Source organism: Panthera pardus, unplaced genomic scaffold (genome assembly GCF_024362965.1).
Source record: "Panthera pardus isolate Hobbes unplaced genomic scaffold, ASM2436296v1 HiC_scaffold_12, whole genome shotgun sequence".
Lineage (NCBI taxonomy): Eukaryota > Metazoa > Chordata > Mammalia > Carnivora > Felidae > Panthera > Panthera pardus.
Genome location: NW_026526677.1, coordinates 74,246,692 through 74,259,759, shown reverse-complemented (window position 1 = coordinate 74,259,759; position 13,068 = coordinate 74,246,692). Strand labels below are relative to the sequence as shown.

The 13,068-nt window shown below is 47.5% G+C and overlaps 1 protein-coding gene across 5 annotated transcripts in view; it reads right to left on the bottom strand.

The window, feature by feature from the left end:
- Positions 1–5,710, bottom strand: part of FAT3 (FAT atypical cadherin 3) — a 667,149-nt gene extending 661,439 nt beyond the window's left edge. For all 5 annotated transcript variants that reach the window (XM_019450067.2, XM_019450069.2, XM_019450068.2 and 2 more), the window contains exon 1: positions 5,384–5,710. The gene's annotated coding sequence lies outside the window, so the exon portion shown is untranslated. The remainder of the gene's footprint in view (positions 1–5,383) is intronic.
- Positions 5,711–13,068: the final 7,358 nt, after the last annotated feature.

Below are 13,068 nucleotides of genomic sequence, written 5' to 3'. Positions count from 1 at the left end.
GTTTATTTATTTATCTTGAGACAGAGTTCAAGCGGGGGAGGGGCAAAGAAAGAGAAGGAGAGAGAGAGAGAGAGAGAGAGAGAGAGAGAATGCCAAGCAGGCTGCCCACTGTCAGCACGAGCCCCCACAAACATGGGGCTGATCTCAGGAACTTCAGGATCCTCAGATCATGACCTGAACCAAAATCAAGACTCAGACACAAAAGAAATGAACTTTTTGAAGAGAGAAAAGAAAAAAAGAAAAAGAAAATAGGAAAAAGAAAAAAGAAAAGTGAAGGAAAAATAAAGGAAAGGACTTTAAATTCTATGTGACTTCACAGAATAAACACAAAGGGGTAAAATATAAGATATATAAGAGCAAAAGTTAATTAAACAAATTTCCTTTATTAAATAGAGGCTGTCATCCAGTCTGGGAAGCCTGAAAGTTCAAAAAGGTGAAATACCAAAATCTCTTCTAGGTCCCTCTCAATGTCCCCTGCAAGACTTTTCTGCCCAGACAAGGCAACACTCTCATAAAACATAATCTAAGGGAGGACAATCCCGCAACCCTCCCCAGGCCTCCTCCCAGGCCTGTAAAATCACACACATCCACCCAGTGAGGGAAGTAACACACTTTGATTATACAAGGAGTTGGATCATTCCGTCTTGAAATGTGTTCTCTATTTTCTCTGACCAGCATCATGCCAGTAAATCCATTCTCAAATTCCGACCCTTCTATTTCATACAAATATATCTCAATCCTAGAACAAGCTAAAATGAAGACTAACCTGGGAGTGCCATTCCAATCCAGAGCCACTAGAATGGTCATTTGTCACTGTTACACGTAACTGACAGACTATTTTGGTAGACCAGAAACTGGCTGGAAGCCACTAGACAAGTGTCAAATATGTTCTCAGTAAATTCAACTTGTGGCATTACACTGAATCTTTTTATTTTTATTTCTTTAAGGAAAGGCAAGCTGTCCTAAAATTATTAGAAATTTTAGGAAGAAAGAAAGAAATTTGGGGAAAAGGAGGCAATGTAAACAAAGAAAGAGAAGAGCTTTATTAAAGAAGTAGATACTCTTCAACTGACTGAAAATCAGTGAGTTTAAGAAGCTTGTAGAATGAAATTGGCCAAACCTAGAAAAGATATGTACCCTCAAGGTCTTTGCCCAGGAAGTCACCTAAGCAGCAAGTATCTATCAAAAGGACAAACACAAAACAAAGACCCAACCCCCATAACTGGGCAGAAAAATGCTCATAATGATATCTTCAACATTTAGAGACTGAAAACTATTTCAGAAAATTTAATCAATACGCAAACCAATATACACATGTTTCTTCCTTTAACACTTTTAACATTAGTGGAAATCAAGGGCTCTCTTCTCTGCAGGAAGGACTGGACAGGAGACAAGCCCCTCCTTCTAGGTCTGTCACATCCCTTCTTTTAAATTTCTATTCCTCCTTGGTGTTTCTCACAATCAGCAAAGACAAAGATTCATCAATAGCCCTTCCCCAGCAATCAAAGGAAATCAATCCAAATGGCCCAGCCCACCTGATCCCATCAGATGATCCCCACTCAAAGCTCCTGCCCAAGGAAGGAGCCTAAGAATGACCCACAATGGAAGAAATCAAACACCCCAAATACTATCCTTTCCCTCTTGGCCCAGAGGTAAAGCCCACCCACTAGTTAAGCGGACAGATGTGGGGTATCATCGAATGCCACACCCAACTCCACAAATGGTCCTATTTGCATTGTGAGCTATAAATATAGCAGCACAACACAACAAGAGCCACTGGGAGCACTCCTAGGACCAGCTGGTAATGACTAAATTTTCTCTCCTCACCAATAATTGCCTACTTCTTTCTATTTGACATAATTCATCAGCCAGATTACAGCAGGTCATTCTGCAGCATATGAAGAAAGCAAGGATAACATAACCTGACACATCAAAATGTTCTTCTGTGAGCAGCCTGAAGAGCTGCCGCTTTACAAAAAGCTGTGAGCTGGCAAAATAACCATAGAGCATACAGGTCAGTGGGCATCCACCCTGCTTATTGCTACTCATTTCATTTCTGAGGAGCTCAGCATAACTGTAATTGCTAGTTAACAGATACACTGGGTCCTATTTAAAAGAATTCCCAAAATGACTCCGCCAAGAACCAAAATAAATAAAATGTGGGAGAAAAAAGCGGGGTGGGGGCTGACAGCCAGTCACTGGTCAACAAACACTGGCTGTGAAAATCCTGCAGCTACAAGAGATGGACCCAGCCCAGCAGCGACTGATTTCTGATCTCTGAGCCAGCTGCCTGCCGTTCACGTGGAGTTCTCTGTGTGGTTAAGATATGAAGACATTATAACTGGACAGTTCTGGGAACTTTCTCATCCCAGTGCACTGTGCATAGAAACTGGCCCCAGCACTATTCATTGTCTAAGTTACAAAAAGACAACCACAAAGATTCATGATTAAATATCAGCATTCGGTTTAATTCTAAGAGACAACTTTTCTCCTTGTAAAATGTTAAAAAACCCTTCCCCCACCGGAATCCTATTAGGGGGGAAAAAGGCACATCAAAGCTAAAGTTATTATGCATTTTTTGTCTTTGTCTCTTGGCGCCCTGGTTTTCTTGGCTGTTCTTTATTCTCTCGATGCTTAACTGCTCCAATTTAGGAATAAGAGAAAAGGAAAGAGAAAGAAAGAAAGAAAGAAAGAAAGAAAGAAAGAAAGAAAGAAAGAAAGAAAGAAAAGAAAAGAAAAGCAAGGCAAGCAGAAGCAGTTGGCTCTGTGCAATTTCCAGGATTCTGCAGAATCTCCATCTCTCAATCTCTTCTCCCCCTTTCTTTCACCTCCAGACCCTCCCTCCCTTCCTACGCTTCTCAGATTCAAATCTTCACGTCACAAACCATAACATCATTCAAGCATTTGGTAAACGTTAAGAGAAGTTCAGTGCCTGAAGGTAGGGCCAAAATCTGGGCTCTCTTTGATCGACACCGGTAAGGGGGCACCTCAGTCCTCAATTCCTAGATGGCGGGCTTCCCCGTTCCACCACCTGAACTTGCCGCCTGGATCACAGGCAAAGTCGTCTGCAGTCTTTCTGGCCGGTTCTCAGTCTCCGCATCTATTTTAACTCGGCCTGGGCGCAATCAGAGAATCTAATCCTAGCAACAAAGCCAGAAGCACAAATCCACCGTGATGAACTGGTCGGCCTGCTCCCCCGCCCCCTTCCTCCCACCGCCCGCGACTCGCCTTTGAAAAAACAAGCGTTGGGGCCAGAAAATTAATACGTCCGAAGCTAGGAAGAGAAAAGCGACGGAATACAAAGTGGCCAGGAACGGTCTGGGTTTCGTGTTTATGTGTATTTTCTTAACCAAGGACCCTCCGATGTGAACCCGGGCTGGTCAAGCCCTCGGTGGGAGCACCGAGCAGCCCCCAGCGCTGAGGAGACAGCTCGCCCCCCGCCCCTTCTCCCGTCTGGCTGGGGCCGGGGTGAGTGGGGGAGGTTCGCGCGGGTTCGTCTGACACTTGTAAATGGAAGTGGGATCCAACTTGGAAAACAAACGCGCCGGAGTCTGGGGGCGGGGAGGAGCCGGAGGAGGGCCGGGGAGGAGAAAAGAGTCTTCAATCATTTGCGCGGTCCGCGCTTCCCTTCCTCCCGCCGGGGCTGCTGCAGGTTCGCCCAAACCAGAAGCGGAGTCCCGGTCGGCGCGCGGCGGCGGGAGACCGGGCTGGGGACCAAGGCGGGCCGAGTTCGCCAGGCGCCGGCCGCCGCCGCCACTACCGACCACCGCCGCCGACCGCCCACGCTCCGGGCCGCAGGCGCCTCTCCCGCCGGGAAGCCTCTCGTAGCCCCCCCAAAGGCGACCTCACCCGGTCACCGCAGCCTCGCTCTCTCCTCATATCCATTCAGGGAACCCTTCCACTGCCTAGTTGGCCCCCATTATTGCGAGGAGCTGCAGCCGCAGGATGCCGCCACCACCACCACACACACACGTCCGGGGCGCCCCCCTTTCCTCTTGTCGCAGGCTCCCCTAGAGGCTCCCCCAGCTCTCAGACAAACTCCCGCCACCCCCGCATCTCAGCCCCAAGCGCGCCGCCGCCCACGACAGCGGAGCAGGGGAAACTGCACAATAAAAGTTGCTTTCCGCGAAGCCTAATCGAGGTCAATGTTTAACCATTTCGGAAAACACGCGCGACAAAAGTCAGCGGGAGAGAGGAGGGAGGACTAGCCCACGGCACCGCTAAAAATACCCGGGCTCGCAGCCCTGCGCACGCCCGGGAGCCTGATGCACTTTAGCTCAGCGACCCCCACTGGCGGAATCCTGGCGCGCATGGCGCGCCGCGCGAAGACAGTCCCGGCCGTCGTCTCCGCCGCCTCGCGGCCGCTCCCCTCCGCCCCTACCCCGGCCCCCTCACCCACTCTCGTCCTGGTTTAGGGGACCGTCCACACCAGCCCGGCAAGGGGCCCCCAGCGCGGAGCTGGCGCGCCTTCGCGTTCCCGCCTGCCGACCCAGGGAAGGAGGCAACGCACCCCCAGTACCCTCAGACCCGCGCAGCTTTCTTTTCAAAGACATGCAACCTTGACGCGTGCAAGCCCGCCTGCCCGCCAAAAAGCATGCACTCTCCCCAGGCGCTCTGTTTCCCTCTCCCTGTGAAGGTAGCAGGAAAAATCCTCCCACCCAGCCACTCTGTTAAAAAGCTGTCGCCCTAGTCCGAAAGCCGCTGCCTTTCATAACATTTCACCCTGCCCACTACCCCCCGCAAGCCGGAGTCAAGCGTGGAGCCGACCTGTGAACTGTCCAAGAAACCCCTTCCTCTCCCCGGAGAAAGTGGAGTCTGAGCGCGCACACACACACACACACACACACACACACACACACACACACCCCGCCCCCCGGCTCCGCACTGCACCTTGCCAAGCAACGACCCAACTTGGCCTCCGGGTCGCCCAAGTACATCCATCGGCATCTGAACCTCCCCACTGCGCCCGAAAGCTACCGGCTAACTAATAGGCTAGCCGCCTGGATCCTCTCATCCATCCACCTGCAACCGGCAGCCGGGGCTTGGGGGACTCAGGGATAGGTGCAGCGATCCGCAAGCCCCCTCGCGGCCCTCCCCAAATCCTCACCCCCAAACTTAGCCAACTCTCCATGCCAACCTCCCGGCTACTGCCGCAGGACCGAACCTCTCTTCCCTCCTGGCGGCGGCAGCGGCGGCGGCTCGGAGCCGTGCCGAGGCAGGAACTTTACAAGGTGAAAAGTTTCCCCCACGCGCTCCGCGGGCTCTCGCCTCCCCGAGCCCACCTCGCAGCCCATTTGCACCCTGTAGTTGGAGCTTGCTCCCGGAGGCGCGCTTCAGCCGGTGCACCCGGCAGCCAAATAATCACACTAAAATCCCCACGCACCCTTGCCTGCGCCGGCGATCCACGGCTCCACTAGGCGCTGCCTCCGAGGTCTTCCGCTCCGAGCGCTCCAGCCCAGAGCAAGCCGGCCAACCGGCCGCCGCCGCCGCCGCAGTGCCCGCCGCGCGCGCTCTGGGACTGGAGCCGCGGGCAGAGGCGCTAGGCGTTCGGGGGGCTCGCTGGCGGAGGAGGGGAGCCGGGAGGAGGAGAGCGGCAGCGGGAGGAGGGGGACGGGGCGCGAGTTCCCAATCCGAAGCCCAGATCACAGCGCAGCCTGCCGGGAGCAGTGCCGGCTCTCCTGTCTGCTCCGTGCCGCCGCCGCCGCCCCGCCGCCGCCGCCCCGCCGCCGCTACTGCTCGCCGCCTCGCTGCTCCCAGCTCCCCATCACGGCCGACGCCGACGCACAGCCAAGCCCCTCTCTCGTCGCCCCCTCTCGCTTTTCTCTCGCTGTCTCCTCCTCCCAAACCGCGAGCGAAAAGGGCGAAGGGGAGAGAAGCCTCGGCGTCCGGGCTGACTCGCGATCTCGGAGCGCCGCGCAGGGGGGAGAGGGGGCGGGCGGGGAGGGGGCTGTGGGAGAGGCGCGGCGAGCTGGAGGGCGCTCCCGGCGCAGGGCCTGGAAGCTGGACTAATTTTAGAGCTCGAGTCTTCCCCCACCAGTCTCTCGGGGCTCGAGGAGAACACCAACGTGCCTCCCTGCTTCGCCTGGAGCGTGGTGCCGGCTTCGGGGAGAGCACACACACCGCTTTCAGCCCGATCAGTGGCCCAGCCAGGCGCGGGAATGGAGCTCACCATACTCAGAGGGCAGATGGGGAAACTGAGGCACAAGGAGGTTACAATGGCTTATCTAAGATCCCAAGGTTAGTTTGTAACGTGAGGATTAAACCATCAAAGGTTGTGCCTCTTGATTCCAAATGTGCTTCCCAGACAGGGCTCCTACTTACTACTTTGCACCTTTTTGAATCCTGGGGTCCTCTGATTCCCTGTGGAGAAGCGAGTAGGATTGGACTAAAAAGGTAACGAGGAGCATTCTTTAACCTCCTTCTCTGACTCCAAAGCGTTTATCAACATTTTTGTCGAACAGAAAAAGTACTTTGAAGAGAATGAGTGATTGATCTGGGGCTTGAGTTGCAACTCAACCTGCTAGTACGCCTGTTCCAGTAACTTCTGCGCCCGCACCTCTCCTAGTACTCCCAGACCACATCCACACGTCCACGCGCGGCTGCCCTGGAGCCCAAGCTCTCCCGCTCTGTGTATCCTCGCACTTCTGCCTTTCTTCCCCTGAAAGCAGAGAGGCAGTCTTAGCACCAGCCTCCCCTCCCCACCTACTCCCCCCCACACACAGCAATGCACATCTGTCCCTAAAGCAGCACACCAGCAGGCGAGTTGCCTCAGATGCTCTCTCCCAGGCGATTTCTCTTCGACTCCACTACCATTGGTACCTGGGGGAGAGGCGCGCTGGGCCTGCAGATCCATTCTCCACAAGATATCCTTACTCCTTTTGAACCATGAAATTCCCTTTGGGGAGCGAGGTAGGGGTTGTTGGGGGGGGGGGGCGCTTTGTGCTCAGTCACTAGAGTGAGCCCTTTCATTTGAAGAGCCAATTGAGTTTATCTGTCCTTCCTTCCAGCTCCCAGCCTGGGGCCTCTGCCCTGATGCCACTACACAATGGCGCTGCTACTCCCCACAGGTGGAAAGTTCCTCTTGAAAGCCTCCAGCAGCCTCGCTGCCTTGACTGCTCCATAAAGCACTGGCATGCTCTGGTCACTCTGCCCTGAGAGTTTAATGGGAATACTAAAGAACACTGACAGGTCCCCATACATCAGCTAATTCGCGGAGGTAATCGGCATGATGTAACCTCGGGCTTCATTGTCACAGAGGGCCCGAAGATGGGTCTGCAGTGAAGGGGAACCACTTCCAAGGCCAGAAGGACTTACCTGCCCTCCCAAATGTTATCATTTGAATAATTTTATTCTGATTTTATTTTTATTGCAGCATCTTCCTAAGGCATTGAAAACTTCATTATCATACAAATATGTCTCTGGCATGGCATTTTCCCCTGGACCACAGAATGCAGCTAACTGTGTAGCAGAAATTTTAATGAATCGGTGTCTTTCCCACCTGAGTGCTTCTGTGGAATGCGAGGACAAGTTGGCTCCCGAAACCAGGCATCTTGGGTAGGAGTCAGCTGGTTCTTTGGCCAGTGGGATGTTGAAGGAGATCTGGCAACGAGACAGGACATCTTCCACCTTCTGCCTGGGAACACTGCCAGGTATGTGTAGGTGTGGGCGCCACCGCTTTCTGCTGCTGCTGCTGCTGCTGCTGGTGATGCTCCCGGATTCCAGCTCCTCAGAATGTTCTCTTATGCCTAGGAGGCACCTTACAGATAACTACAGAAATCTGTCTAAATTTCAGCCTCCCTATCCCAAGGCAGTACATTGATAATAAAGTAAACAGTCTTTACTCCCAGGGCAGACATAAGCCATTATAGCCAGTGGGTAAGAGATTTCCTACCAGGATGATAGAGTGGTTTATCTAGTGGGCCATCCCTCCGGTCCTTTAAGACTTCCATAGTACTTAATACTCATTTAATACTGATTGTATTAGGAGACTCTTTTATTTCCTTAAAAAATGCCTACTGGGTGCTAGTACTGTGGTAGGCACAGACTTGAGAATACAGTAGGCTTTACGATAGCAGAGAATCTCTTGATCATAATTACATTTCTATTGCCAGTTCCCTACACAAGGTCTGACACAATCAACATGAGTAAATATTATAAGAATGAACACAGAAAGAAAGCTTGAGACTCTTCTGCTAGGCCCAATGAGTATGACATATCAGATGTGGAAAGGAGGCCAGCAAGTGAAAAACTGTGAATCTTTGAAAAAATAATGTTACTTTCTAGATCACACCTCGTATGTACCATTTCAAATCCTCTGAGTCTACCTGTCTATTTTAGGCACTGCAAAAGCAGTCAGTTCTAAGTGGGTTCCAGCCAGCTTCACACAAATACAGTCTGACAGTGCCTCGCCCTAGACCTCTCTTACATCTCTCTTCCCACCCAGAGGCTTCTTGATTGAAGCTTTGGTGTAGACTAAAATCCAGAAAGAAGCATGAGAGACTAAACACCCTATGGTAAATCTTTGACTAATGGGAGATGGGGGCCCATGGATAAATGCTCCCCCTTTTATCCTCTGACAAAGGATCCTGAAGTGTGTTACATAGATCTTCTCAAATGGTCTTGCTGAATTAAGCAGCCAGTCACCTAAGGCAGTGGCCAGCGTGGTAACACAACCTTGTATCGGTTCTTTATCCTTTGCTGGTTCCATCCCTGGGACCACACCCCCCCAAGAAAGTATGTTCAGTAAGTCTTTGTATCAGGCAGGCTCTACTTTCTGGCAATCCCAGGCTAAACATCTGCCACCAATTGAAATATTTATATCAAGGGATAGTCAAATGATTTTTCAAAATGCCCCATAGCGCGCGCAAACACACACACACACACACACACACACACACACACACACACACACACACTGGCTCCTCTTGGTGATCACTTACATTCTGCCCAGATTTCTTCTTATTAATCCCAATCATTTTGTTTTTGTGTTCATAAAATCAATGATCTGGGAAGTAATTGTCCAGCAGGATATCTGAGGCAATGCCCACTTTATTGTTAACTTTCTACAAACATTCAATACTGGTTTCCTTCACAGACGAGTTTGTTACCACAGTGGTCCACTGAGGAAAGTGGTAGAATTTCCTTCCCTGGAAGTATTCAGTGAAAGGATAGGTGTTTATCAACTTGAGTGCTTCTGTCAAAAAACTCTGGTAATACAATTTTCTGAAAACAGATAAACTCAAGTTATATCATAACAAGGAGTCGGTTTAGGGTGATCATTAAGTGAGCAGGCCCTGGAGGCGGGGAGACTGAGTTAGAATTCTCATTTTACACCTTCAGCCTGCATTGTCTTGGATAAGTCACCTTCCCTAAGTTTCAGTTCCTTAAATGTAATCTAGGACCTATAACTGTATCTATCCGGTAACAGGATTATAAGAATAAACAAGGGGGTGCCTGGGTGGCTCAGTCAGCTAAGGGTCTGACTTCAGCTCAGGTCATGATCTCACAGTTTATGGGTTCAATCCCCACGTGGGGCTTTGTGCTGACAGCTCAGAACCTGGAGCCTGCTTCAGATTCTGTGTCTCCCTCTCTCTGCCCCTACCCCCCCACCCCACACACACTCTCTCTCTCTCTCTCTCAAAAATAAACATTAAAGGGGCTCCTGGGTGGCTCAGTTGGTTAAGCATCTGACTTTTGCTCAGGTCATGATCTCGCGGTTTGTGAGTTCCGGCCCCGCGTCAGGCTCTGTGCTGACAGCTCAGAGCCTGGAGACTGCTTCGGATTCTATGTCTCCCTCTCTCTCTGCCCCTCCCCTGCTCATGCTCTGTCTCTCTGTCTCAAAAATAAATAAAACATTAAAAAATAAAAAAATAAAATAAATATTAAAAAAATAACAATAGAATAAATGAGATAATTCATAAAAGCATGTGCTCAACATATACTAAGCACCCAACAAATTTTAGCTATTATTATTCTTTTAGAGACAAAGAAACCACCTGGGTTTTTTTTGTTTTGTTTTGTTTTTTCTGAGCTTAAAGTCAGTGCTAGAAGCCAGAAAAAAGTTCAGAGTCTATCACTATACCTTCCATGCTAAAATTTTATGATTGTGATATGACATCTTCTTATCCACATAGCTGCAGGGCAGACTTTTATTCAAATACAGCAAAATAACGATGTTCTAGATATTCAGTCTCATGCAATCCATTATATCTGTATATTAACTGGATGGGAACATTTATTTGTCCTTTTTCTGCTCTTCCTTAATAAATAAGTCTCCTTAGATTTCAAATTCACCTTCAAAATTACACCATATAATTAAGATAACATATACCATATACTTCATATATAACCATAATTGTAACTTAAATACTTTTATAGAAAAATGTTTCTTCATTTGACTATGCTCATTCCTCCTCCTTATAAAACATGGAAGAATCTAAAAGATAGATTGGATACCCTTTATCCCAGTGGCTCTTATTTTGGGGGGGGGGGGGGTCACAGATCTCTTTGATTAAACTTATGGAACCTTGTTTTAAAAATACACACACACATATGCATATGTTTTTGCATCTGTTTCAGTAGGTTTCAAGTCCCTCCAAAGTCCCTCCATAAAATCCAGATTAAGGAAAATGTTGTGCATGAAAAAATTTAGTCCAGAGCTCAAATTCTGTTTCCTCAAGTTTTTACTTACTGAGTTAACATTGCTTTTTTAAGTCTGCTATTTAAAGGAAGGAATATGGAGTACCTCCGGGGTTAGGAGTACAAATTGTACCTGAAATGAACTTGGATAATTCCAAACTCTTAAGAACTCACTGTTAAAACAAGCATTTGCCGGCAAGGCCACCTTTGTGGGGGACCCAGTATACAACCAGAAGTACTTTGAATTAACTTCCACTTAGACTACAAAGCTTATTAAAAGATAAGTAATTAAAATGTGCTAATTTGGAGCTTACAGACTCCAAACTAAAACTCAACAGTAACCAAATTAAAACAACAGTAACTTCAGGATTTTTTAGTAATTACACCAAAAAAATATCTTGTTGCAGAGGAATATTTTATCACGGACATCTTTTAGAATTGCAGGAATATAGTCATACCAAGAAGCAGACTGACTTTTCTCTTTAAATTTTCTCTTAATTCTCTACAGTTAATGTTTCCACCCCACCTATCACCTGCATACCATACAGAATTCTCCTGCTGTCCTGCCGTTGGTAGGCACACCGCTGCATGGGGCCTTCTTTGCTCCTGAACTATCCTAAGGCTGATCCATCCCAATCCCCCTTATTTTAAAACAACAACCAAACATAATTGGACAGACGTAACTACTTGATTTTCACCAAATAAAACTGTCTTACCAACTGTTCTCATCCTTGGGGAAATTTATTTTTATATCCCTATCTTTGGCCCTATGATTCTCCCCTCTTTGACAACAGAGAGAGTAATAATAAATGTAGTTTCAGACACTCACTTTTAACACATCTATATTTTTAAAATGTTTATTTATTTATTTGAGGGAGAGAGAGCGAGTGAGCAAGGAACAGGCAGAGAATGAGGGAGAGACAAAGAATCCCAAGCAGTGCTGGCTCCATGCTCAGTACGGAGCCCCACGCAGGGCTGTCTCAGGAACCGCGAGATCATGACCTGAGCCGAAGTCAGACGCTTAACCAACTGAGCCATCTAGCGCCCCCAACACATCTATATTTTTAACACAATTGTATATTCTTTAGGCCAATCGTTTTTTTTCTTTTCAATTCATTCATTCATTCACTCAAAAAATACTCTCAAATAGCTATGTAATTGGCTTTTTGCTATGTGCTGGGGATATATTGGTTATCAAAAATGTAGAAGATATCTGCTCTCTTGGATCTTGAAACCAATGGGAATCACCATTTATTAAATGATCATATAAAGAAATGTAACAGACACAGGGCTACAAATGAATGCTTCAAGATGTTTGCTTAAATTTTTTTAATGTTTTTATTATTATTATTATTTTGAGAGACAGAGAGAGTGTGAGCGGGAGAGGGGCAGAGAGAGGGAGACATAGAATCTGAAGCAGGCTCCAGGCTCCAAGCTGTCAGCACAGAGTCCGATGCAGGGCTCAAACTCACAAACTGCAAGATCATGACCTGAGCCAAAGTCGGATGCTTAATGGACTAAGTCACCATGGCACCCTTCGAGTTGTTTGTTTAATGATTACCACCACCTCAGAAAGGAGGACTTCCCATTCCTCTCTCTATAAGCTATACTTATAAACTATACTAAACTGAAGTTCAACACTAACCATGGTCAATATGTAAACAGGATATCTAATGCTACACCTGATACATGTTTTGACATAATCCTATAAATGACGAATGTCATCAAATACTAAGCTATTAATAGTTTCAGGATCTCACTTCAACATCCTTTCATCTATCCTCTTGACCTCTCATTAAACCTTTTCCTCAAATATCCTGAGGAAACTTTAGAGTTTTTCATTCAAAATCACTGTTTTTAGGGGCACCTGGATGGCTTAGTCATTTGACCATCAGACTCCTGATTTCTGCTCAGGTTATGATCTCATGGTTGTGAGATCGAGACCCACATCTGGCTATGCACTGAGCGTGGAGCCTGCTTATGATTCTCTCTCTCTCTCTCTCTCTCTCTCTCTCTTCACTGCACAAGCTCTCTCTCTCTCTCTAAAATACAATTTTGAAAAATGTTTTACAAATCACTGCTTTTAAAATTATTAGTTATGGGTACTTATTATCTGCCCCTATATTTCAGTACATTAGATAGGTTATGAATGAAATATGCTTATGTGGGCTAATCAAGTTAACCACAATTTATAACATATTTCTGTTGGGAAAAGCATTCCAAGTTTAAAACAACTGGCTTACAGACATTTGGAACATTACTTGTTTGTAAATTAAGACATTCCTTTACGTCTTAATTTAAGGAAAAGGGAAAGTTGCTATGTAATATAAAAATGAGGTAATCATTTATTGTAAGTTCCATAAAATCTTAGAAAAGTAGAATTTATCTGCCTCACTGTCTTTTAATTTGCCTACATGTCACAGCTCCTTA